The sequence below is a fragment of the Zalophus californianus genome, chromosome 4 (assembly GCF_009762305.2).
Source record: "Zalophus californianus isolate mZalCal1 chromosome 4, mZalCal1.pri.v2, whole genome shotgun sequence".
NCBI lineage: Eukaryota > Metazoa > Chordata > Mammalia > Carnivora > Otariidae > Zalophus > Zalophus californianus.
The window spans coordinates 42,803,126-42,829,838 of record NC_045598.1 but is presented as its reverse complement, the minus strand read 5'-3'; the positions used below and the strand labels follow the sequence as shown (position 1 = coordinate 42,829,838).

The window sequence follows — 26,713 nt, the reverse complement described above, 5'->3', positions numbered from 1 at the left end:
GACCATTGTCCTAAGTGGGCACAGTTAGGTGAGGACTCAAGAAAGGCCCCTCAGGAAGGCAACACTGCATGGCGACTCTTCGCCCCCTCGTCCAACTCCTTATCTATTTGCTCGCCTATTCCTGTGTGTACTCCTGTTTGTACTTGTTGATTTATTTCTTTAGCGTCTTTGTGGAGGACTAGGCAGCTGAGCTGGACAGAAGCCACCTGGACAAGCAAAGCCCTACCTGCGGCTCAAGGTGAGACCTAGGGACCACTGCCCTTTGGCTGAGGAGGGCTGACAGGAGGGGCTGGAGGTGTGAGGGCCAAAGGTGTGAGGGAGGGATGGAGGGCGGTCCTGGACGTGAAGGGCAGGGGGATACTCCTCCTCGAGGGGGCCTCACCGGGCCTCACCGGGCCGGTAGCGCCTGCGCAGGCGCGCATCGAGCTCAGGCAGAAGCCCTGCGGACACCGGCTGCACCTGGGGCGCACCCCGACCGTTGGGCTCGCGGGCGCGCGGGGGAAGCTCACGACGCACGCGCACCTGCCCTGCGGCCCCTGCGAGGGAAGAGCTCGGGCGAGGGAAGCGTGAGACCGGACGCGCAGGCGCGGTCATGCGTGACGCTGGCGGTTACCGGGCCCGGCACGCGAGAAGCGCGGGCCCCCTTCCGGGCAGTCCCTGGGCGGCGGCGGCGGCGGAGCAGAGCTACGAGTACGGCTCCACGAGGCACCTGCTGCTGTGCGGCCTGGGCGGCATGCTGAGCTGCGGACTGACGCACACGGCCATCGTGCCCCTGCACCTGGTCAAGTGCCGCGTGCAGGTGGACCCCGGCAAGTACAGGGGCATCGTCCGCGGCTTCGGCGTGACGGTGCGCGACGACGGGCTACGCGGCCTGGCCCGAGGCTGGGCCCCAACCCTCCTGGGCTACTCCCTGCAGGGCCTGTGCAAGTTCGGCCTCTACGAGGTCTTCAAGATCCGCTACACCCAGCTCCTGGGCCCGGAGAAGGCGTACGAGTGGAGAACCAGCCTGTACCTGGCCGCGTCGGCCAGCGCCGACTTCTTCGCCGACGTGAAGCTGGCGCCCATGGAGGCGGGGAAGGTGCGCATCCAGACGCAGCCCGGCTTCGCCTGCACGCTGCGCGCCGCCGCCCCGCGGCTGTACGGCCCCGGAGGGCGCGTGGGCCTTCTACAAGGGCGTGGCGGCGCTGTGGCTGCTGCAGATCCCCTGCGCCGTGATGAAGTTCGCCTGCTTCGAGCGCACCGTGGAGGCCCTCTCGAGGTACGTCGTCCCCAGGCCCCAGCGCCAGTGCACCAAGGCCGAGCAGCTGGCCGTCACCTTCGTGGCCGGCTACATCGCCGGCATCTTCTGCGCCGTCGTGTCCCACCCGGCCGACTACATCGTGTACGTTTTGAACAAGGAGAAGGGCAGTACGGCCTTCGGAGTGCTCCGCAGACGGGCTTTGTGGGCGTGTGGAAGGGCCTGTTCGCCCGCATCATCATGATCGGCACCCTGACTGCGCTGCAGTGGTTCATCTACGACTCGGTCAAGGTCTATTTCAAGCTGCCTCGCCCTCCGGTCCCCCAAGGCGCCCCCAGCTGAGAAGCAGGAGTAGGCGTGGATTTGTCAGCTCCCGGGGCCATCCTTGGCCCAAGTGTCCAGGCAATGCTAGCGTGTAAAATGTTTTGTTTTCTGGCTTTGGAGAGGTGACGATATGTAGTCCGAGTTCTCTTTAGATGATTGATTCCTTCCTTTTTGGCAATCCAAGAGGATTGCAGCCGTTTCAATTAGGAGTCCAAACCATTATCTTTGGGGAGTTGGCACGGCAGCTTTAACTCAATAGCTTTCCAGCAACTGTAAAGAGAAAATTCTTAACGGGAAGTAATATTAGGTAATTTAGGGTTTCTAGATTGTTTCTCCTCTGATTCACCATTCGGTGGAGATTTACTGAATAGCCTACTAATGAGGTTTGAAGGTCAGCACAACTATATGGGGCAGGGAACAAAGTAAAATTCTGCTACAAGGTATTCACCTCAATAGAAATCGTGCAGCTATTGAATAGATGAAGGACTCATTCCATGTTTCCTGTTCATGTCCATCATAGGTAAAAATTATTAAAAATTAAATTGTGGCTTCTATTGCCTGATAACTTAGAAAGTATTCCCTGTTTTCAAAGAGACATGACATGAGAAGATCTGCATTTTCTCATTTTGCTTTGTCCAATTCTCTTCCTGATGTTGCTGATTAGAACATAGCTCCCTCCAGGAAGTGCTACAATTGGATCAATGTGGAAAGCCAAAATGAGATGAAGGGCAGGCTCTGGGAATAAATATGTAAAAAAAAAAGCCTCTGTTCTCTAAAAATTTCTTTTGTACAACTCAGCTTTCAACAGCCATACATCCAAAGAAGATCATACCACCCTGACATATAAAAACACACACATGAAACCCTGCAATTCCGACTTTTTGTTGAATATTAAAGAGTGGTTTTGGTGACTTTGGAAGGAAAAATCTCACTTTTAATGTCACAAACGCCATTTATTTAATTTGGTACATGTTTCCATGATCTTTGTGATGGTTGAGGTTCATGAAATTTACTGAAGTTATAAAGGCACATTTTCAGTTTTCTGTAGCCTTCACATCTCTCATTGGGGAAATTATAAAATTAGTGAAACTGAATTAGAGATGTTTGTAGAATGTAAGTAGGAAATAAACTTCAATGTGATATTTGCTGTTATTTACACAGCGTTACATGATTGCCTTAACTTGTATTAAAGCCTGCAGATTTAAAATATGTTGGTATTTTAACTATGTAATAGTAAACTGTTCAGTGGTTAACAGAAGTTAAAATGTCTAAATTTAAGTATATTTGAACTGTCTTGATTGGATAATAAAGAACTTGGAGGAAAAAATCAGAACTTGTGAATGAGCTAGAATCAAATTTATATTTAGTGTTTCTATTTTGTTTGTTATTGGGGAGGATACTATGTATTATTAAGACACTAACTTTCCGGGGCCCCTGGGTAGCTCAGTCGTTAAGCCTCTGCCTTCCGCTCAGGTCATGATCCCAGGGTCTGGGGATCCAGCCCCGCTTTGGGCTCCCTGCTCCACGGGAAGCCTCCTTCTCCCTCTCCCACTCCTCCTGCTTGTGTTCCCTTTCTCTCTCTCTCTCTCTCTCTGTCAAATAAAAAAATCTTAAAAAAAAAAGAAAAAGACACTGACTTTCCTTAAGCAGTTAGTGTCCAGGTTTTTGAAAAGTGAAGTTCTCAATGAAGGAGAATGATAAATTTCAAGGGACTAAGTTGCGCGGGTTCTTTCTTGGAAAGTTTTAAGACAAATATTTCTGTCTAGTGTTGCCTTGTAAAATGTTTGTAGGAAGTTTCTTTGGTCAACAATTTATTAAAGTTCTTTATATCTGTACTGTAATTTAGGGGGGTTGTAAAATCTTTGTGGAGTTTCAGGATACCACTTGTTCTGCTCTGTGGTATTTCTTGATTGTTCTGTTGAGAACACCAGATAATTTCCGCAATATACAGTGTATGCTTAGAGAATTATAATCTAAGGAGAACTCTTTGGCATGATTCTGACTATCGTGGACATGGTCAAGGAAATTTATTTAGTTTGGCTCAGCAGTTTTCATCTTCAGTTCCTAGATTTCTATTCACCTTTTTTTGTTGCTAGTTTACAAATATCTAAGTAAGGGCCACGGTAGCTAACAGTAAAGAATAAAAATTAATTCAAGTAAGGTTAATAAATAAATGAAGGTTAATAAACAAATACATTTAAGTAAGGTAATAAATAAAAGTTAATTAAGTAATTTAATGACTCTTTTACGTTCAAAGTCATTGGGGATTTTTCTTCCTAGTTACTATTCCTTTGGTACAACTTAAACTTCTATTCAGTGTTTTACTTTGTAATTACTGCTCTGTGAAATTATGCAAATCTGTTAGAATTAGAAAAGCCATAGTATATGTCTGGTATTGTGAGACTTTTTTTTTTTTTAAGGTTCATTTATTTACCTGAGAGAGCGAGCAAGCGAGCATGTGCATGCACGCAAACGGAGGTGGGAAGGGGGTGGGAAGTGGCAGAGGGAGAGGGAGAGAATCTCAAGCAGACTCCCCACTGAGAGCCGAGTCCAGCGAAGAGGGGCTCAGTCCCCTGACCCTGAGACCATGACCTGAGCCAGAACCAAGAGTCAGACGCTCAACTGGCTGAGCCACCCACATACCTTGGAATTGTGAGACCATTTATATGCGTTTTCTCATAATCTCAATACTTGAAGTAGTACATTTTATATATAAAGAAACTGGGACTCAGGAGCTAGGTAACTTTCTCAACATCATATAGCTAATAAGTGATACAGTCTGAGTCAGAGTCCACATTTTCTTCCCTACTCAAGCTCAGCACCTTGACATAACCAATAATTATTCTTTTCATAAACTGCTTTTTATAGTACCTCAAAAACATTTTTTTACATTTCTATTTGTAATAGAAATGTATTATTTGTATATACTATATTCATTTGTATATATTATAAAGTTTTCCTAATTTTGCACTAATGGAAAGTTTGTAACGTGTTTTAGTTGTGAAAAACCTATGGCATAATTGCTTAGACGTAAACTGCTAAATATTTAAATACATTTAATTTAATATTTAAATCATTTTCCACATCAGGTCAGTGCCTCGGTCCTAACTTGAAAGGACCGATGGTTATAAAAACAGTGTCTGAATTTTTTTTTTTTTGTAATTTGTGGTACTGCAGTTTCAAGGCTTTATTTTATCACATTTTCTAATTCTTTAATCTTTAGTTCCTACAGCTAAAAAAGCTCGCTTAGGCTATTTATCTTTTCCCCCAGGTGTTGATCAAAGTAGCTTTTTCAAGTATATGAAATTAATTTCATGATAGGGAGCTGTAATCTCATCCATTAATCTGTTCTTTGAGAAGTGAGTAAAGAGTAGGTAAAATCTTGAAAAACAACGGCCATATTTACATGTTAAACCACACTGATAAAGTTTGGAAAGAATCAAGGTATTAATGTTCTGAGTATTTTTCCTTGCTGTATAAGCGTGTCTTTAGAAAGTATTTCTTTTGAGCCTTTCAAAGGCAAGAATAAGCACCAAAGTCAGAAGATCACATTTTGATAGGCAGCCATTCAAGTATGGTATGCTTATTCTATGTGCTCTTAAAGATCATTTAAAAAAAAAATCATGAGCAAAGAACTGTTTGAAAGGGAATTTACTTATTTATTTATCTATCTATCTACCTATCTATCTAGTCATTTATTTATTTAAAGTAGGCTCCATGCCCAGTGTGGCGCCCAGTGCAGGGCTTAAACTCACGACCCTGAGATCAAGACCTGAGCTGAGATCAAGAGTTGGACGGTTACCTGACTGAGCCACCCAGGCGCCCCTGAAAGGGAATTTAAATTTTATTATTATTTAGAAGGCTTCGTCTTGTTTTTTCTTTTTTATTTTCTTTAAGACTTTTTTAAAAATTTATTCTTTAGAGAGAGAAAGAGCGTGAGCAGGGGGAGGAGCAGAGGTTAGAGGACAAGCAGACTCGGCACTGAGTGTGAAGCCTGACTGAGGGCTCGATCTCACAAGCCCGAGATCATGACCTGAGCCACAGTCAAAAGTCGGTTGCTCAGCTGGCTGAGCCTCCCTGGGCACCACTGTCGTGCTTTTTCTGAATGCTGTATTTGAGTGGGTGGATAAGTAGAGAGAGTTCTAACAATGTAATTATAGCTAAGATTTGTGTGTATGTGTGTCTACGTATTTTGAGACCTTCAGTGATAGAGTATCCAAAATTTCAGAGGCAATTTGGTAGTTCTGCCCATGCCCAGCCTATAACACTATTGCTCAACATCTGCCATATGCCAAGTGTTGTGCTAGGCAGAACGGTTGTTGTGATGAGCATAATACATGGTTCCTGCCATTGTGGAGCTTACAGTCCAGTAGGAAAAATAATTTACAGTTCTGCAAAGTGCTACGAAGAAGTACAAGGTGTTTGTAAGATTGTACATCTGATATTTGAGATGAGACCTAGAGGATAAATAGGAGCTAGACTGGCAAAGAGATGGTACATGGCTGTGCACACAGTATGTGCACCTGCCCTGAAGAAAGAGAAAACCTGGTGGTTTTAAGGAACTGAAAGAAGTTCATTTTGAATGGAGCCTTGCAGTTGTCGGGGAGAGGGGGGTTATGAAATGAAGTAGGAAAAGTAAACAGGAAGAGGGTCACTCCCAGCTTTGTAGCTCATGTTTAAAAATCTGGGCTCCTTAGAGTGTTCTTACAACCATTGAAAAACCCGTAAGGGCCATAAGCATGGAATGACCTTCAGGTTGCTGTGTGGAAAGAAATGGAGTAGAGGGAGAAGGGATCAGTTAAAATGTTGCTGTGATCCAGGTGCGAGAGAGCTTAGGGAAGCCTGGACTAGGCTGGTGCCAACGGGGGTGTTAAAATATCATGAGACGCCAAAAAGTGGAAACAACCCAAATGTCCACTGATGGATAAACAGATAGATAAATTGTGATATATCCATACAATGGAATATTATTCAGCCATAAAAAGGAAAAAAGTACTGATATATGCTACAATGTGAATGAACTTTAAAGACCTTATGCTAACTGAAAAAAGCCAGACACAAAAGGTCACATGTTATATGATTTCTTTTCTATAATACATCAACATAGGCAAATCCATACAGATAGAAAGCAGATGAATGGTTACTATGGGTTGGGGTGAAGGGAATGGGAAGTGATCATTTAACGGATGTGGAGGATTTTCCTGGGGCGATAAAAAGTTTTGAAAGCAGCCAGGGCAGTGGTTGAACAACCTGGTGAATACACTAAGTGGCACTTAATTGTATACTTTGAGATGATTAACTGTGTGTTAAATTAATTTCACCTCAATAAAGATATCATGAGGGCGCCTGGGTGGCTCAGTCGTTAAGCGTCTGCCTTCGGCTCAGGTCGTGATCCCAGGGTCCTGGGATCGAGTCCCACATCGGGCTCCCCACTCCACGGGAAGCCTGCTTTTCCCTCTCCCACTCCCCCTGCTTGTGTTTCCTCTCTCGCTGTGTCTCTCTCTGTCAAATAAATAAATAAGATCTTTAAAAAAATAATAATAAAAAATAAAGATATCATGAGATGCTTTATTCATAGTAGCCCCAAAGTGGAAATAACCTAAATGTCCATCAGCTGATGAATGGACTAAAAATGTTGCATATCAGGACACCTGGGTGGCTCAGTCAGTTAGTGTCTGCCTCCAGCTCAGGTCATGATCTCAGGGTCCTGGGCTCGAGCCCCACATCAGGCTCCTTGTTCAGCAGGGAGTCTGCCTCTCCTTCCCCCTCTGCCTGCCACTGCCCCTGCTCATGCTCTCTCTCATTCTCTGACAAATAAATAAATAAAATCTTTAAAAAAAAGTTGCATATCCATACAATGAAATATTTTCACCATAAAAAGGAATAAAATACTATTTGACATAATAAAATACATGCTACAACATGGATGAAACTTGAAATCATTATTCTAAGTGAAAGAAGCCAGACACAGCCAAATATTGTGTGATTTCATTTGTATGAAATGACCAGAAGAGGCAAACTCATAGAAAGTAGATCAGTGGTTGCCAGGGGCTGGTGTGGGTTTGGAGGGATGGGAGGGAGGAATGGGGAATGACGGCTAATGTGTAAGGGGGAGTTTCTTTTAGATACGATGGAAGTGTTGTGGAATTAGTGGTGATGGTTGCACAATTTTGTGAATATACTAAAAATACTTTAAACAGGTGAATTTCATGGTATGTGAATTATATGTCAATAAAGCTGTTATAAAAAACATTTTGAGACTATTAAATACACCTCAGATACCTTTTTCTTCTTCAAGATATAGCCCTTCTGTCTTTCTCAATCAAGTTAAGACTACGGCTGCAGGGATGGCAACTAGACTTACTGTGGCGATCATTTCGCAGTGTATGCAAATATCGAATCATTATGTTGTACACCGGAAACTAATATGATGTTATATGTCAATTATACTTCAGTCAAACAATAAGAAACCTAGGGTTAAAAAAAAAAAAAAACAGACTACAGCTGCAAAAGTAAATTGCTAGCTGGTGTCATTGTCAGATTAAATTCCTTATGAGTGAGTAGGGAAAAATCCACTGTGTTGTAAAGGCTGGAAATCACCTCTAAGGAATGAATGATATCTTCATCTCTTAGTGATGCAGAGATCATTCATTTTGGAGAATCACTTCGCAATGTGAGTTGAGCCGCCAACAATTTTGCCCTTTATTGTAAGAAAGAAAGAGAAGCAGATAGCTTTTGAGAAAAGCAGACGTGTGTAAGGTGCAAGAAAATCTCAGTTAACCAAAATGTTCAAGAATTGGTGGTTTTATTTAATTAACTGCAAGGTAACCAAAAATCCTTTTTTATCTTCAATTCTTGATGAACTTTTGTCTATATGTCTGAGTACTTCTTTTTTATAATATGCCGAATATGATGAATGATTCAGGGATTTGGAAAGCCTCGTGTCTATCAGTTATGAAAATCAATGCTTACTGTCTAGCCATAGAAGGTATAAGGCTTTTGGATGAATGTACACTGACCCTATACATAAGTGGATATGGATGTGAGTATGTGTGTGTTTAATCCTCAGTGTTACTTTGAAATCTTGTCATTTGCTTCTTTGCTAAAGCACAGGGAAGGGGAAAATCTGGCTTACTTTAAGATTACTCAGTGAGTGTCTACTATATGATATCACCTCTATTATGCTAGGTACTTTCACAGGTTATCTTAGTGTATCCTAGTTATCTTTGTGTTCTATTAGGTTGTTTCAAAACCTAGTGATTTCATGTGTAAACTGTATGTTGTCCTGGGAGTCATGACAGTGCTCCAAAATGGTAGGCTATATCTAAGGAAATGATATTCCTAAGTTATTATATGTTTAATATATGTCAGTATGTCTATCTCTCCAGCCACAAAGACATAAAACATGTTTTTGGAAAATACTAGTAAAATTTGGTATTCTGGAAAAAGATTCTGTGGGTTGAAAGCGTTCTGCCCCTTCGCAAGGCTGGTAATTCACATACGCGTAATTGTTAGTCTTCAGACATGAATCAGAGCTGCTGACAGGACGATTGTCCGTTTGTAAGAGGGTGGACAGAAACCTGGCAAAGAGCCCCAGTCCTTTCATCTCCATTAACGTCCACGCTCGGGCCCGTAGTTACATCTTACTCCCAGACATGAGGATTTGTTGCAGCAGTCATTGTCTTAGACCTCAATGTCTCCCCCGACCCTTAGCAAAAATATAAAGCTTTTTTGTTGTGCTAAATCAGTACCGTTCACTTGATTCGTCTGTTGTGTTTGGAAACTTTTGTTCTCTTAGATCATCACCTGTGTCTGATAACTGTTGTTACTAATATTTATAGCAACAATTCACTGGGCCAGGTATTATGCTAACTACTTTACATCCAATGTATCGTGTATTTATAACCATCTTGTGGGGTTAGTACTTGTAAAAGTTAGGATATTTTGGGGGGTTGCAAGCAACACAAAACCCAATACACAACAGGTTAAACAAAAAAGACATTTATTGTTAATGAGAAATCTGGAGATAGGCAAACCGAGTTTGGTTCAATAGATGAGCATTGCTCCGAGGACCTAAGCTCTTTCGGTCCTTCCACTCTGCCATTTTTAATGTGTCAGCGATGCTCCCCCTTGTTCTGAAGGTACAGCTGCTGTCGCACCAAACGTCATGTCTCGGCAACAGCATCCAAATGAAGAAGCAAGAGGGAGAAAGGCAGAGGGGCTTTCTCTTCACTTGTCTCTCCTATCAGAGAGGAAAATCTTTCTCAGAAGCTTCTACCAGATTTCCCCTTTGGCCTCATTGGCCAGAATTAGGTCACTTGCTTTCCTGTGGACCCTGCAAACCCATCACTAGTTACAGCATGGGACGACTTAGGTCAGTGCGATGCATCCGCTGGGATTAGGCCCACTGCGAGCCAAACAAATGCGGGATTTGTTGTTGTCGCTGCTGTCAGCAAGGAAGAAAAGTGAACTAGCTCTTGGGCAAGCAGGCCCTGCCCTAATAGCCTCCCCTATTTCACAGATGAGGAAACGGAGGCTCAGAGAGATTAAGTGAGATAAAACCATACTGACAAAACCAGGATTCAAACCAGGGCTGTCTGCCCCCACAGCAGTTTGCTGTCACATTACTTGTTTAGCCTGGAACTTGCTATGAGGCAGAGCTACTATAGATCATATCAAAAGAGATTTATTACTGAAAGTGTCAGAAAAACTGCTTTCTAACAGTGACTAAATCATAATGAAGTCTCAAAGCCAGGAATCTTTGCACAATGGCAATCCACGGATAACAAGATATGATTAGGTATACATTTGCTGTCATGCCCTGAAAAAGAGAAAGTAGGTGAGAAAACACACACAAAGAAACATCTAAAAAGAAAGCAAATGTTTATGATCCTGTTTTGCAGGCATCCTCAGTCTTTTCATTCTGCGCTTTTTCCCCCCTATTGACTTTCCAGAAATGGCCAGTTTCTTTCAAATGCTGTATACCGGAAGAATCCAAAGGATTCATCAGATGAACAAATTTCAAAGTGCCACTACCAATTTTTTTCTTTAAGAAATGCATCAAGCATCTGATTCGCTGCTGATAAATTCTCTGTAAGTAGCATTATAATTAAGCACACACAAAACCATTCTGTGTTTCCAAGAATACAGCTGGGCTGGCACTGAATTGGCGATAGGGCATGGGCACCGAGCGGGAGGGTTCCATTGCATCTCAACTACCATGTACCTTCTTTGTGTGAGGACCAAGCCGTCTCCGCCTGCCCGCCCCGCCCCAACACCCTCTGAATCTCGGGCCATTGCCCATTCACCCCGTGTCCATCACTGAGTTGGTTTATTGGGCACCTTCACTGGGTCTTGAGACAGGCTGTCCCGCTTCCAAGCACTGGTCAGAAAAAATGCCAGGAAACCAAAGTGGTGCACCTCTCCCAGCACGACTCCCTTCCATCCCCAGACTGGTAGACCCGGCCCTTGGAAATGAGACAACAGTATGCAGCCAAACTGGGAAGAGAGAGAGGCAGTGAGGGGGTGGGGGTGGCAGGGAAGGGCTGAGTGAGGAGACCAGGCTCCCAAACCTGGATTCACCAGTGCTGGCCCATGTGGCTTTGGCAAGTTACCTTACCTCAGGCTCCCCAAGCCTCGGTTTCCTCCCAGGTGAAATGGGGAACCACAGCACCTACGTTGAAGACTGTGAGAATTCACAATAATTTATGTAAAACACATGGTATAAAATAAAAGCTCACTATATTATTATTATATTATATTATGACTACCAGCTCCTTAGGAAACATTGAAGTCTGTTAGCATAGAGAAATGTAGCCTGTGTAGTTATTGTTCTTACAGCTGTTCTTGGATATATACAAGAAATATTTGCTTTAATTTTTAATGCATCATAAAGTACATAACCCTTTGTGGGAAATGCAGCATATAGGAAAATGAAAAGCGAGTAACCTGGGGGTGTTGTGTGTACAAAAGCCAACAGTGGCAACCCCATCTCTCCCTGGCTTCTATGCAAACAGTTTCCTTTACAAATGTGTTTTTGGTATGCAAATCACTCTATGCAGATTTCTGTGTGCAAAATACAGCATAGAAAAATGGCCCTCTTGCCAAGGAAATAAGGAGATGTTGGCTGCCATCAAATGAATTAGCAGCAAATTTTAGATTTCTTTTCCTACTGCTCTTTCTAACAATGTGTGGGGTGAGTGTATTTTTGGCACATTAAACTGAACTATTTTGGCTTTCAATTGTGTGTTCTTGTGATAAAAGTGCGCTTATTGAAGCCTGTAACTACTTTTTGAAGCCATAATAATGTTTGGTGGTATTTAATTTAGCATTTCACAACAGCGTGCCACCTCCAATTAGTAAAGGTGCCTGTTCGAAAGTCACAGATGGCTTCCCAGCGCAGGTTAGGCTGATGGTCTCTGTTACTTCCTACTTTTCTGTGAAGATTTGTGCTTATTAACAGATTCAAGTTTATGTTTTGGAAACGTTTTCCTCATAATTAATGTATGTCTTAGGAAGTGAAAGGAATACATTTAATATTAAAATCATCCTTTTCTAAGGATGGGAAGATGGGACGCTAGCTCTTATTTCGCAAGGCAATATTTTACCATCCAGGCAGGTAATAATACATCTTTTGCTGGTGTTCCTTACGATTTTCAGTCTTTTCCTCTTGGCTCCTCTTGGGAGGAAAAACTTTGTCAGAGGTCATTTGTAACAAAGGGTGCTTTGTTTTTCTCAATCACGTTCAGGGGAAACAGCACCTGTCAGTCAGTGGCCCACCATGCTTGCCCTCTCAATTCGCCTTCCCTTTCTCTTCCACCCAAGCATTTTTGCTAGTTTTGGATGTTTCGTATTTGCCAAATGAGACACTCACTAATTTTACAAAAACAAAGCTTAAATTGGAGACATTTTTCTTTTTTTTTAAGATTTTATTTATTTATTTGACACAGAGAGACACAGCGAAAGGGAGAGAGAGAGAGAGAGAGAGAGAGAGTGAGAGAGAGAGAACACAAGCAGGGGGAGTGGAAGAGGGAGAAGCAGGCTCCCTGATGAGATGCGGGGCTTGTTCCCAGGACCCTGGGATCATGACCTGAGCCGAAGGCAGACGCTTAATGACTGAGCCACCCAGGTGCCCTGGAGGCATTTTTCAAAACAAAGTACCTCATCTGGGAGAGAAGGACAAGTTAGCTTTCTTCTATCGGACATGCGGAATGGCTGCAAAAGAGGGAGGAGAATAATAGCATCACTCACTCCTTTACTCATTTATGCACGCATGCATTCATTCATTCATTCACCATCATGCTTAGCGTGGGTCAGGCATTACCGGAGGCACAGGAACACAAACCGGAAACTGGTCACAACCATTGCGGGGTTCACTGTCTATCAGGGAAAGCAGATGTAGAAACAAACTCGCACTGATGTCCCAACAGAAGTATGTACATCGTACAAAGGCGGGATCATTAGCTCCATCACGCCTGTAGTGAGGAAAGATTTTGGAGGAGTTACATCTATGAGATGTTTTGAAGAACAAATAGGTATCTCCAGGTGGGTAGGGGTGTGTGGGGGGAGAGAGCACCTAAGGCAGAGGAAATAGTAAGTACAAAGGCACAGGGGCCTGAACCAGGAGAGAGGGTGGGGAAGTTTTTCATCGGACAAATTTCTTTGGCCTAAGAACAGAGAACAGGAGAAGGATGGGAAATAGTCTCAGTATCTCATGTATTTGCTTCCCCTTCTGTATTTCTACTCCATGTTAGGTCACCTTATAGCGTGTCCAAACTATTGTCATAGCTTGTAACTGATCTTGTTGCCCTCAGCTTCTTCCCCTACTAATATGTAAGAATACTTCAAAAGCCCCTGCAGTGTTCATCCTTACCCCTGCACACACACACACACACACACACACACACACACACACACACACACACACACACTGTGGGATAAAGTCTGAGCACCTTACCCAGAGCATTTGAGGCTTGTCACGAGTCGACCCCACTCCCTTCCACGCCACTAGCATTGATCGCTTCCTGCTCCACAGGCCCTAAGCCTGGCCTGCCGACTTCTAGCTCCCTCCTTTGCCCATGTCAGTCCCACTGACCAGGCTGTCCGTCCCTCACTGATCTTCACTTCAGTCCTTTAAGATTTAGCTCGGGTGCCCTTTATCCGTGAGGGATTGGCTCCATCATCCTGTCTGCCAGCGTGGTGTCAGGGACTAAACAAAGGCTTTGGGGTCCCAAGACGTGGGCTTCAATCTTGGCTTTGGCTTTAGACAAGCTTCTGAGACTCAGTTTTCCCACCCATAGAAGATGACTGCCTACCTTGTACTGTTGTTCTCGGATTATTAACAGAGAATGTTTATTAAGTGCCTGACACGCAGCCAGTCCTTGGACATTCAAGCTATTATTATTGTTATAATAATTTAACCTCTTTGTGAAATTCAGGCCCTAGTAACCACCTTTCTAACTTGCTATGAGGATTATACAAACTGATGAGTAGGCAACTCCTGTAAACTGAAAAGCCTTTTAGATAAAGCTAATTATTATTGGTATCTCTACTAACATATTCATAATTTTTTCATTCATCCATCCACTTATTCATTTAACATTTATTAAAAATTCCCAATATTTGGTACATCCTGAGCCCAGCATGGGGGATATCAAGATGACTTTGAAATGCTCCCAAAGAGCCTCATGGGAGAATCAGACAGGGAGGCAGTCAAGTCTAAAACCAGGTGGGGAACACTGTGACCAAGGTAGGTCCTGCAGCATATGGGAAGGCTTAGGGATGAGTTCTAGAACCATAGCCCCGTGCTTAGGTCTGGAAGGATGTGGTGAGGGGGAGAAGGGTGTGGAGGGAACTGGGAGCTGGGTCAGCCTGCCTGAGGGGGTGTGAGACTGCTTAGGGTGTTGGGAATCTGCAGTGGGGGCTAAGGAGCTGGGTCTGGGGCTATGGGTTAGAGAGGAGAGTGGGGTGAGGCGGGGTGGACCTAGGGAAATTGTGGCAGGACCAGAGGTCGAACAGGCAACCCTGGCCTGGGGTGAAGGTTCTCTGTGCTTGTGTGCAGGGGTGGTACAAAGGGTCCCATGGTCCCAGCCAGACTGAAAGTTCCTTGAAGGCAGAGATCAGAATCAGTCCCTCTTATTCCTCCACATTTCTCAGGGTCCGGCCTGTGGGCCATAGTGCTGAGCAGTGAGTCTGAAGGGCGGACCATGATGGGAAGTTCTAAAGGGCAGCAAGGACTGCCACCCCAGCCACTAGCCCGGCTGTGCCCCCTGAGTCCCCAAATCCTCCTTCCTGGCACTGACTGGCAGGGTGTTGTGTTTTTGCCAAGGAGTTACAACATCCATAATGTCATAATGCAAGTTAACAGGAAAATAGGGTTTGTGTTACAGACTTTCACTTTGAGTCAATTTTGCTGAAATGCATATAGTTACGAACTGAAGGCCTGTCTGCCAAAAGGCTTTCAAGTTGCAGGGAATGATTCCCTGTAACCGTGATTCCCTCTAAAGTCTGCGGGACAAGGCCAACAGCCATGTAGGTGTTAAAATAAACACTAACTTGTTGATCGCAAAACAGGCTATAGGGTACTGATTATAAATTGGTAGAAGTTGCAGGTTAATGGCCTTTTTTCCCTTCCATATGTGGAAAAATAAGCACAGAACAGAAACACCCTCTATCCAAATAGGAGGAACGCAGTCAGGTCTGGTTCTATGTTACTACCACCCTCTGAAGTAACGTTTTGAAAATAAACACTTGAAAGTCTGCCCGGATTGTTGTAATCTTATTAATCTAACAAAGAGACTCAGTAACCGCCTCAGCCAGGGGGATCTGTGTTTACCATGTAATTTGCAACAAGCTGATAAACACACCCCTGCCCCACTTGCAGAAAAGTCTCCTGTTCCTTGCAAGGAAGGGTTGGCAGAAAAAATAGTAATAAAAGATTAGAGACCCAAAAACCATGGTTTAGGTCCTGGGTAAATGTTTGTCATCTCCTTACCACCACCCCCCATCCCGGCCTCCCAGCCCCCTGCCATCTTCAAGTTCAGAGGTATGGTGTGTCATTTCTCCTGGCCTTGCCTTCCTAGGGGCTCTGTCATGATGCTTCTGGCCCTTCTGGGCAAGTCTACCAAGTTCTTCCTATGAGGGATATCTGCCCTGGGGTCTTGTTGGTCAACTCTGGAGTCATTCTGGATTCTGCGATGGATTTTTAGGGCTGTCTTCTCTCCCTAGTCTGAGGGAGGTCCAGAGGGCTGTGCGCCCTCCCTGTGGTCTCTAGCGGGCATGGTATTTGACAGCACCATGGAGCACGGCTCCTCTAAGAGTTCTCGGTTGCAAACCACAGGACGACCTCTGGCTAACTCAGCAGAAAAGGAATTTATTGCAAGAGCAGGGGCAGGAGCCGAGGAGGCTAGACAGCCAGGGCTATGCCAAGTTACCACAGGGACAGTCCAGCCGCCCCAGCATATGGACCCAGCCATCCCTTCCTCATGCCTACCAGCTCTTCAAATCATGCCCAAGTATGGTCCAGCGCCTCTATCTCACTCGCTCGGGATGAAAACCCCAGGAGGGGCGCATGTGTTTGGCTGCCTCAGGCCCACCTTCTTGCCTCCTCCAGGCAAAGTAAGCCCTGCCTCCACCAGGACCCACACAAGAGGAGATTTGAATGTTGGGTAGTTAAAAGAGGAAAAATGTCCACTTCACTCATCCTGATAATAGGAGCTAACATTTACAGAGCACTGTGCCATGCACTAAAAGGGATGAACTCATGCAGTCCTTACCACAAGCCTGTGAGATGGGGCTTCATTTTACGGATGAGAAACTGAGGCACAAGAAACTGAGTAGCATGGTCAAGGTCATGCAGTTAGGAAGTGACAGAACTGTGAGTCAAGCTTCACCATCAGGGTTTAGACGGAGGTCAGTTATTATCTGCAGAGGCTCTGGAAGCCACAGGTAAACCACACATGAGCCTTTCTCATATTAGCCAGCTCCCCCACTTTCCATCACTAGCCTTCTCTCCTTCTTTCTGCCCTGTTTTGCTTTGCTTCCAGGCCCGCCCCATCCATTGTCCATCTGGGGTCTCGCCCCGGCCCTCACTCTCCCCCACATCTGTCTGTACAGCGCCCCTCCTGGCTCCAAAGAGTCTGTGGCCCAAATCGAAAATGCACCAGGATGCAAAATGCCCGGATTCATTCTAGATGATAAATCCCTCCACTATATTTTAAAAAGTGTTTGTCCTTAGGAGCATCTGTTCCAGGATCTGAATCATGAAAATAAATGAGTATATTAACATTTACAAATCTAATGTTTCTAAGGGTTTTCTTTTTGTTAATGTCTTATCAATCTGTGATTATAACATGGATAGCAATAGAATTTGACATTTCGGGATTTCTGTTTTTTTTAACTGGCATGTTTGGAATCTGGTACATGGAAGGCACCTAATCAATACTTGCTGCATTAAGGAGTGAGAACCAGTGGCTTGTCACTCTGGTAATTAGAGCCCTTCTTGAAAGATTGACATTTTTTTTGTGTGAGCCTGTTACAAACAAAGCCTCATTTTCAGTCTTAAAGTATCCTAATTTTTTAGTCCTTTATTGATTTCCCTGTTTCTTACCTCCTTTTCATGACTGATTACCTCCATTTGCACTGTTGGAAAGGGCTTGTTGTTTTTGGAAGTAATTTTCGTTCTCTGCCCCCCACAACACACACACACAGCATGAGAGAATTCTTCGTGTTCCATGCCATTACTGAAATCTAAACACGGCAATTTCGATTCTGAATCTATCAGGCAGGACTGTGTGTGTGAGTTCGTCTTCTTCTGCACAGCCCATATCCCACTGTGATTTATCAGCAAGATGTAATAATTATCCGTAATTGTAGTGGGCATGACAGTCAGATAAAGTCTGAACATTAAACCTGTCCTTCTAAAAACAAAAGATATACCGCCACTATGTCTTTGGCGGGCCCGAGTTGTAGTTAAAGGTCCCTGACAAGCTCCTTAAACTCAACTCTGAGTCAAGTTTCTAAAATGATAATGGGCCTTTAAAATAAATGTGTTTTGAATAAAAAAAAGTAATTTAAGGTTTAAGACTCCAGGAGTGCTGCAGCTGGCTGGCTCGGTCAGTAGAACATGCGACTCTAGATCTCGGGTTGTAAGTTCGAGTCCCACGTTGGGTGTAGAGATTACTTAAAAATGCAGTCTTGAGAGAGAGAGAGAGAGAGACTCCAGGAGTGATACAAAAAGGAAGGGAAAGGCCTCAAGACGCCTTTTCCTAAATCAGAATGATTGAATTTGTTTCCACCAGCTTGATCCTTTCCTGAAGGCGGTGAACCAGAGTGCATCCAGTCACCCTCAAACATCTCATCCATCTCCTGCCACAAAAATGAATCAACGTTCCATCCAGACCCTTATCCTACTTCCCCTCAGCCAGAGCACCTGCCAGGCTGCATTAGAAATGCCAGCACAGATGGAAGTCCACACACTCCGGGGTTGGGTGGGGGGGCGGGCGGAGAGCAGGAGCCCCCACCACCTCTCCTCCTAGACACGTCCGGCTCACACTCCCTCCGGCGGGGACGTGTCCTTTCCCACTGTCAGCAGCAGAGCTGCCGGACAGATGTGTGCGTGGTCAGCCGACAGAGATGCTGCCACGGTGGGAAGCTGCTGGGGCGTGCTGATGCAGGGGGTGGGTGCTGGTCCCTCGGCGGCTTCCAGACAGGCCTTGCCGCTGGTTGCTTAGGGGGCTCGTCTCTCCCAAGAGTCTAAATTCCATAAAAGCATTTCCTTAAAACTTCTCTAAGGTTGACGCCTGGCCCTGGCCCATCAGGGTGAATTTTTAGCATGTGGTACATCCACTGAAATGGCCAGGGCCCCAAAGCCGCCATCTTTTTTCTGCCTGGACAGTGGCTGAGAGTCTCCTGAGGTCCCTGGGGCTCCTTGTGGGGCAGGCGGATCTGGAGGCAGATTCCAGCACAGCCACCAGGGCAAGCTTCCTAAGCAAATATGAGCCTCCCTCCCTTCACCAGGAAAGTGGGGATCGTAATGCCCACCTCCATGGGTTGTCGTGAGGCTCGCAAGTGCATAAGCATGGCGCCCCACATCTCTAGCTGCCCCGTTCACTGGACTTATATGTGGTCAAGATCTATAAGATGGCCATCCATGTGGCATTTAAGAGACTGTCCTGAGGTCCGAAACAGTGATGAGCCACAAGGGACTCCCAAGCACACAAGACTCTCCTTCCATTGAGCTCCCCAACAGTATTTAGACTCCCACCTCGGCCTGGGGACGTGGGCAGAAATCCCCCGTGGGTTTCCTTAGCTTGTCTGTGACAGGGCTTGCCAAATCCCCTACAAGGGCTTCTCTTGAAGGCACTTGCCTCTCCTCTTGCGGGTACTCCCTTCATAGTTGGCCTTAATGACTTCAAAGAGCCAGAAGGGACCAGATTGACCATCTGGCTCCCAGATGGGGTAATGGAGGGCCATGGCAGAGTTGGGTGATATCCCCGGACTCCCGGCCCAGTGCTCCTTCTGTTCCCCATGCTGCCCCGGGCCAGCACGTCCTGAAGTGGAGTTGCCAGGGAGACACTGTTCAGATGCGCCACTCCAGCTGCCCCAGCAACACAGCCAGCCTAGCGCTGGCAGGAAGGTAGGTGGCAAAAGCTGTGCTTGGAGCAACTGTTTTGGGGTCTGGCCGCTGTTGATTGGGGAGCCTCCTAGAAAGTCAGACACGAGTCATCCTGGCACCACTGTCTAGAGACTGACATGACTTTCTCCTGTGGCTGTCTTCAGATCCTGCACGGTTTATGCCCCAGGAGTGCACCCTGGCCCCTCCTCTCCTTGCCAGGCCCAGACTCCGCCCACAAACATGGGCCCCCATCCTTCCCCCACCCTGCTGGCAAACCCACCCCAAGGACAATCCTGCAGCCCCCCTCCTCTGTGCCTACTCAGGCTGCTGAGCGCTGCCGGCTTCTCAGCACCGCTGGGCTGTTCCCAACTATCATTCTCCCGGTTCCAGTCCACCCGCAGCTCAGCCCCTTGCTCCTCTCCTGAGCCCCCTGCCTACTCACCACCGTCTCCTGGCTCCAGCTCTCTCTCAGGGGAATCTCAGCCTCCATGTTCTCTAAGCTCCGGCACCACCAGCCGACCCCCACTCCCCCTGTTCCTCGTACCTGGGAGTCGCCCCTGATTCCACTCTCCCTTCCCTCAGGTTGTCCATCCCGCTTCTTGACAGGCTGGCTACCTTCTCTCACTTCCCATGGTCACTATCATCCTGCCCCCAGCCTGGCCCCCTCATTCAGTCCTTCTCCAACACTGAATAGGTTAGCTGTCCAAGTCAGATTCCCTCCCAATCCATGACTCTCAGGGCTCCCCTGGCCTCCTGGGTGGGGTCTACCCCCGAATTTGGCAATTCATCCATGGCGCTCTGTGATCTGGTGTCTGTCAGTCACTCTAGCCACGTCCTTCCCCTCTATCTTTCCTACTTCCTGGGCCTTCTCCGTGCCGGTCCCCTGCCTGCGGCCCTACCTCCCCTCCCAGCCCCCTTCTTAGGGGCTGACTCCTTACCATCCTTCCAGACTCAACTCCTTTGCATCACCACCTCCTGGGGCAATCCCCAGCCTCTGGGTTAAGGCTACAGCTCCCGATCAGCCCTCTGTCCAGCCTGGATCACAAGCTGCTGCTGTGTGTTTATACATGCGTCTGCCACAAAGCTGGAGTGTCCTTCCCAGGCAGCAGGCATTATCCATTCGCCTCTGGGCCCCCCAGCCTGGCACAAGGGGAAATTATCGGAGATCCCTGGGGTCTCCTACAACCAGTAACTGACTTGTGATGGGGCTCAGGTGGGAATGTGAATAACGTGTCCTGTTTACGTGGAAGGACCACATCTCCAACTTCACCTTCACCCTCTCTCAGCTCTGATGCCCAGAACGGGGCTACAGGGCCAAACAGTCCCAGCTCCCAATACTGACTCGACCAGTTACTAGTCCGGGGACTTGGGACAACCTCTCTGAGCCTTAGCTTTCCCATGTGTAAAATGGGGATGCTAATGCTTGCCTCATAAGGTTCTGATAAAAAATGAAATGAGGGGATGCAAATAAGGGCCTGGTAGAGGGCCTGCACATAGTAGACACTTAAAAGTGGGAGTTACTCTCCCAGTGGTCTTTTTAGTAAACATGTATTAAATTAAGTATGATAGGCCTGAGTCCACTAGGATGTACTATTGCATGGAGGGAGCATTGGGAAAGGAACAAAAAGGCACCAGTTCTACCTATGTCACCAAACCAATGTCCTCATTGGTTTAAAAGGGGGGGGGGGGGGCGGGATTGGTTAAAATGGGAACTAAATTCCCTCCCAGCCCATAGATTGTCAGATCCTAAGATCCTTTGATTCTACAATTTCATGAACTACCATAGGAAGCCTGAGGCCCTACTGTGGTTTTTAGGGCAAATGCATCCAGAAATTCTACTGAAGGGCAAACAACCAGCATTGGAAGGCCAAGTCAGTGGGTAAGTCCCTACCTGCAAACATTTCCATCCACATGAGAAGGTGACTTTCCTTCTGAAGGGTTCAGAGGCAATAATGCTCAAAACAGCCACTTTGTGAATCTCAACAATGCTCAGCATTCCAGCAATCACTGTGAATGGCTGGCAGGAGCTTACGTCTGCAAAATGCAACCTTCTAGATGAAATTTGCAGAGAAATAGAGGCTTTAGACATTACAGTGTTTTCAAATATCATTATTACTGTTCTATAAATATCCCACACCCACTGTGTATCAGGTGCCACATGGGAAATATTGGATTCAGTTGGAGATTTTCTTGAAAGACTCATAACAGTACCATATGCCAGTCATCTTGGATAATATTTACGTACATGCTGCAGAAGCAAAGATTAGCTGTGTCAATACGTATAGAAAAACCCCACAAAAGAGAGTCTGTGGGGTGTGTATTATCACACTTATGATCAAAAACATTTGCCTAATTTGTTCTCTTCTTTAAGAGCTGTTTCACCAATAAACTACAGAAAGGTTGGAGGAGTGAAGAATTAATACAACAATAATCCAGGGGAAATTATCGGAGATCCCTAGGGTCTCCTACTACCAGTGATTCAGAATCTCTGCAGTTAAACCGAGCAGTTCCAGAGCTGTGAACAGCAATTAACCCTTCCATTTGCTTTTAACTACTGGGATTCAAACACTGTCCATTCCTTTTCAATGGTCCTTGCCAGCAGACCAAAGGGGAAATTGCTTGGAGGCAAGAAAGTTTTTGCATAGGAGACATGCAAGAGGAAAAGCTATTCCTACTAATATGATTCCCAGTGCAAATTTGCACAAAAGCACTGTGCAAACAACCAGTCAGCTACTTTAGTAGGTAGGTGCTATGGACTGAATTGTGGGCTCCCCTCTTCCTATGTTAGAGCTCTAACCCCCAGTGTGATGGAATTTGGAGATGGAGCCTTTGGGACGTAATTAGGTTTCAATGAGGCCATGAGGGAGGGGCCCCATGATGGGATCAGCGCCCTCTTGAGAAGCAACAGCAGAGAGCTTGCTTCCTCTCTCTCTGTGCCATGGGAGGACAGAATGAGAAGGGGTCCTCTACAAGCCAGGAAGAGTGCACTCACCAGAACTTGACCCCATTGGCACCCTGCTCTTGGACTTCAGTCTCCAGAACTGCAAGAGAATAAACTGTTGTTTAAGGCCCCAGTCTGTGGTATTTTGTCATGGTAGCCCAAGCAGACTACTACATTGGGATTCCTACACTCTGAACTTTCATCTTAGACAGTGATGAGATCAAAATTCAGGGTTGCTTTAAGCAAAGGGACACACTCAAGCGGCCATGTAGGCGGGGAGGGGGGGTTACTGCCTTTGCCAAGCAGGTGAGGGCAGGTGTCCCTGGCTCCTGGTTCCTCAGAGCTGGTTATTGACTGAGAGGAAGTGTGACTATCTGTTCGGGAATCAGTCCCAAGCTAAAAATATTAAATTGTTTCATTATTTGGAGAACAGAGCAGTACTAAACAGCCTAATGCCAGCAAATGGTTTGAAACTGAGAAACACTATTGTGGAACCCAGGCGGGTGGAGGGCAGGGAGAGGAAAGAACTTAGTTTACTGTGAATTGCATTTCCCTTTACTGCACAGTTTTATTTTTAATTGCAAAGTGTCTGGTTGAGCAGTTATTACTGGAATTTATTTTTGTAATAAAAGCCCTTTGTTAAATCACAGTTATTAACAGTGACATGAACTGGATTTTGCTGTAATAAGATGCTGAAGTGCTTTTAAAATTGGGAAAAACAAAACCAAACCTCTGCAGCCCACCCCAAATCTTACTATGAGTGTGAGGCAGAAAAAAAACAAACAAAAAACAAAACAAAACAAAACAAAAAAACAGTGACCTAATTGTATTATCTGAGAATTCTTGGACTACTTGTGTTGAGCGCGCTGCGGGCTTGGCTGGCTTCCGAGCCTGGTGTTCGGGATTCGGCTCGCCCTCAAATGGCTGTGTGACCTAGGACAAGTCCCTTCCCCTCTCTGGGCCTTGGCTTCCTCCTCTGTTCAAAACAAAAACAAACACACAAGGAGGCTGGATCCTTCTGCTATGACATTTTCCTCAGGAATTTGAGCCCACTCAACAGCAGGCAGCTCTGAAAGATTAATTCCCAGACCTGGCACAAAATGAAGGGTTAGGGACAAAATTGAAACATAAAAACCATTCACTCACCCAGGTGTGGAAACGCCAGTTTGTCACCATTATTATCTTGTCCTTCACTTCATGCTGGTGGCTGGTGGGGGGTTGGCAGGAAGGGTGTCCAAAGCCATGTGTGGGAAGCTCCAGGTCATGGGAAGGAGGGCCCAGGCCAAGGCCTGCAGGGAAGCCGGCACAAGAGTGACCTGGGGGAGCAGGCGGTTCAGAGGTGCATCTTGGGCTGCTTACCTGGGGGCTAGACGAGGATTCTGTGCTCCTGGCAGGGCTGGGCAGGTGTCTGGAGGAGCCCACAGCACCACGTGCTGACTCCTCCATCCCAACCGGAGCCCGCTCATGGCAGTCATGGAGGCCAGCCGGGAAGCAGACAGGAGAGGCTCCAGCAGCCCTCCCACCCAGCAGGGCTGGTGAATGCCAGGGTTTGGCGGGGCTATATTAGTTTGCTCGAGCTACCATCACAAGGTACCACAGGCTTGGTAGCTTAAACAACAGAACCTTGTTTTCTTATAGTTCTAGAGGCTAGAAGTCCAAGATGCGGGTGTTGGCAGGGCTCATTTCTTCGGAGGCTCCTCTCCTTGGCTTGTAGATGCTCATTTTCTCCTGTCTTTACATGGTCTTCCCGCCACCTTTGTCCCAATATCCTCTTCTAAGGCGGATTAGGGCTCACCCTAATCACTTCATTTTAATGTAATCACTTCTTTAAAGACCTTCTCTCCGAATACAGTCATATTCTGAGGTGCTGGGAGTTAGGACATCCACGTGGGAACTTGGAGTGGACACCATTCCACCCGTGACAGGAAGCTCTGGATGCTTTATTTTCATAGGGACCCTGTATTGGTTTCCTAGGGCCGCCATAACAAATTATCATAGATTGAGTGCCTTAGCGTAACCTAAGTTGATTTTCTCAGTTCTGGAGGCCAGAAGTTTGAAATCAAGGCGTCGACAGGGCCATGTTGTCTCTCCAAAGGCTCTAGGAGAGGTTCTTTCTTTACTTGTCCCAGCTCTGGTGTTTTCTGGCAAAGCTTGGCAGGGGAATGGCTTATAGAACCATCTCTCTGGTCTCTGCCTCACTTCACATGGCGCTCTCCTCCCCAGGTGTGTCCGTGTCTAAACTTCCCCTCTCCTTAGAAGGTGCACCCCGATCTAGTATGACTACCCTTAACTTGATTCTACCTGCGAGACTCTCTTCCCACATTAGGTCACATTCACAGGTCTTGGGAGTTAGATCTTGAACATACCTTTTGGGGAGACAAAATCCAACCCATAACAGACCTCTTCTCATTATGCCCCTGCCCTCCTGGCCTCAGTGCTGCTCAGGTATCGTTATTTGGCTGAAAGGTTCAGAAAGAGCGCTGACTGATCTCCCTTATTCAATACTTTTTCAAATGACAAACATCTTTCTCTTTTCCTGGTCCCTTTTCTCTCCCTCTCTCCCTCTCTTTATCTCCTTTCTTTTTCCTTCCCCTTCCCTCTCTCTTGTTCTGTCCTGTTTTTGTCTCTGCTCTGCCCCTCTCTCTCCCTGTCCCCACTCCCCTCTTGGTGTGTCCCACCTTGCTTAGGTACCTGCTGAGAAGACATCATCTTTTGCTCAGACATGATGACCAGGAAGAATGTTTCTCGGTTGTTATAAAAATCCTGAGCATCTGCTTTGTTCCCTTGAGCACGCAAAGGCTCTCCTCTCCAGCTTGTCATGGATTGGGGCTGCTTTTTTCAAGTGTTATTTGGCTTTTCACTCTTCTGCATTCTCTCTGGAATTAATAAAGTTAAAAAAAAATTTTTTTAAAGACTGGTTGTTTCCTTCTTCTAAGGAAGCCCCAAACTGAGACGAGTCAGTTAATTCAGCATGAGTCCACTCTGTACCCAGTGGAGGAGACAATTGCTGATCCCAACTTTTTCTAAATTTTCCTTGTTAGTGCCCTTGAAGCTTCTAAACCAGATTTTTTTCTAGGCTGCCCCTGTCTATCTGGTTGGTCTACTCTGGATCCAAATCTTGGTTCAATACCCTTACCAAGAATGCAGATGCTTAAGCCCTGAAGGAACAATTAGCAAACCAAATCTAGCAGAGGATTAAAAATAGGCTATGACCAAGTAGGGCTTATCATAGGAATTCAAAGAAGATTCCAAGAAATGAACCATTGATTCACACCACACCATGGATGAATCTCAAAATCATGATTCTGAGTGAAAGACGCCAGACAAAACAAGGGTACATATAAAACTCCAGAAAGTGCAAATTAATTTATAGTGACAGAAAGCAGACTCGTGGTTGTCTGGAGATAGGGGATTACGAGGGAGGTTGTCAGGAGGAAGTGACTTCAAAGGGGCAAGAGGAAACTTTTTGGGGCAATAGGTATGTTCTCTCTAGATGGTGGAGATGGTTTCACAGAAGATATACATATGCCAAAACATCAGCACATACCCCCAGAAAGATCAAAGAAGATTCCACATTTAAGAAATCTATTAATGCAGTCAAGTGTACAAGATTTGGTACAAGGGATACAACTTGACCAGGGACCACCCCCCCCAGCGAGTACAAGCTGGGACTTGCCCACAACTCTTTAAAAACTATGAGTCCCCACTTACTCAGACCCGAGAGGCTCTTGCTGAGGGCACCACTGGCCAGAGCCCGGGCTCCAGGTGTCTCTGTCTCTCCGATCCTCTTTTGTCTCCTCCACATGGACCTGACTCCCACAGGGCCACACTCCAGCCTGTGCATGAAGGGGCTTTCTAGCCACGCTGCCCACCCACACAGGGTAAAGAAAGAGACCCCTGCAGCTGCTTCCTACTTGAACAAGCAGGGGTGCTCCTGACACCCCGATTTCTCTGCTGAACTCAGGAGAGACAGGCATAATCCAGGAGAGTGGATACAGCTTCTTAAAGACCTTTAATACCTGCCCAGTGGAAAAAAAGAACATCCACACAGAAAATTAAATGAATGCACTGCTCAAAAGACAGGTTGGGGAAGGCTTTTGATCAGATCTGGGAATGCAGCCAGGAAAAAATCATTTCCACAGCCCCGCTGGGAATGGAGACAATAACCCCCTTAGAGAAACCTTTGGGAGGGGCCAGTCCTGACTGTCCTCTCTGGAAGGGGTCCCTACCACCCCTTTTACCCTGGAGCCACATCCTCTACACAGTTTTTTAGGACCTTTGATTGTTCTCTCTTAGCGGGGGGGGGGGGGGGGGGCGCAGTCCCTCAGCTGGGGACTACGCTAACTGTGGTACATCCTTCCTATGGAATGCTACTCAGCAATTAAAAGGAGGGGACTGCCCACACACGCAGCAACATCGCTGAATCTCAAGAAGAATATACTAAGTGAAGGAAGCCAATCTCAGGACACGTACTGTTTCCCTTTCTATGATATTCTGGAAAAGGTAAAGCTACAGTGATAGAAAGCGTAGAGGGACCAGAGCTGGGGGTGGGGAGGCATCAATGGCAAAGTGTCCCCAGGGAACTTCTGGGGACGCT

At 46.1% G+C, this 26,713-nt stretch overlaps 1 long non-coding RNA gene and 1 pseudogene across 1 annotated transcript; both read left to right on the top strand.

The window, feature by feature from the left end:
• Positions 1-35: 35 nt before the first annotated feature.
• On the top strand, positions 36-24,960 carry LOC113935670. The gene is made up of 3 exons (XR_003524091.1): positions 36-238; positions 10,516-10,654; positions 24,804-24,960. It is a non-coding gene; the product is annotated as an uncharacterized LOC113935670 (long non-coding RNA).
• On the top strand, positions 399-2,876 carry LOC113935659 (annotated as a pseudogene).
• Positions 24,961-26,713: the final 1,753 nt, after the last annotated feature.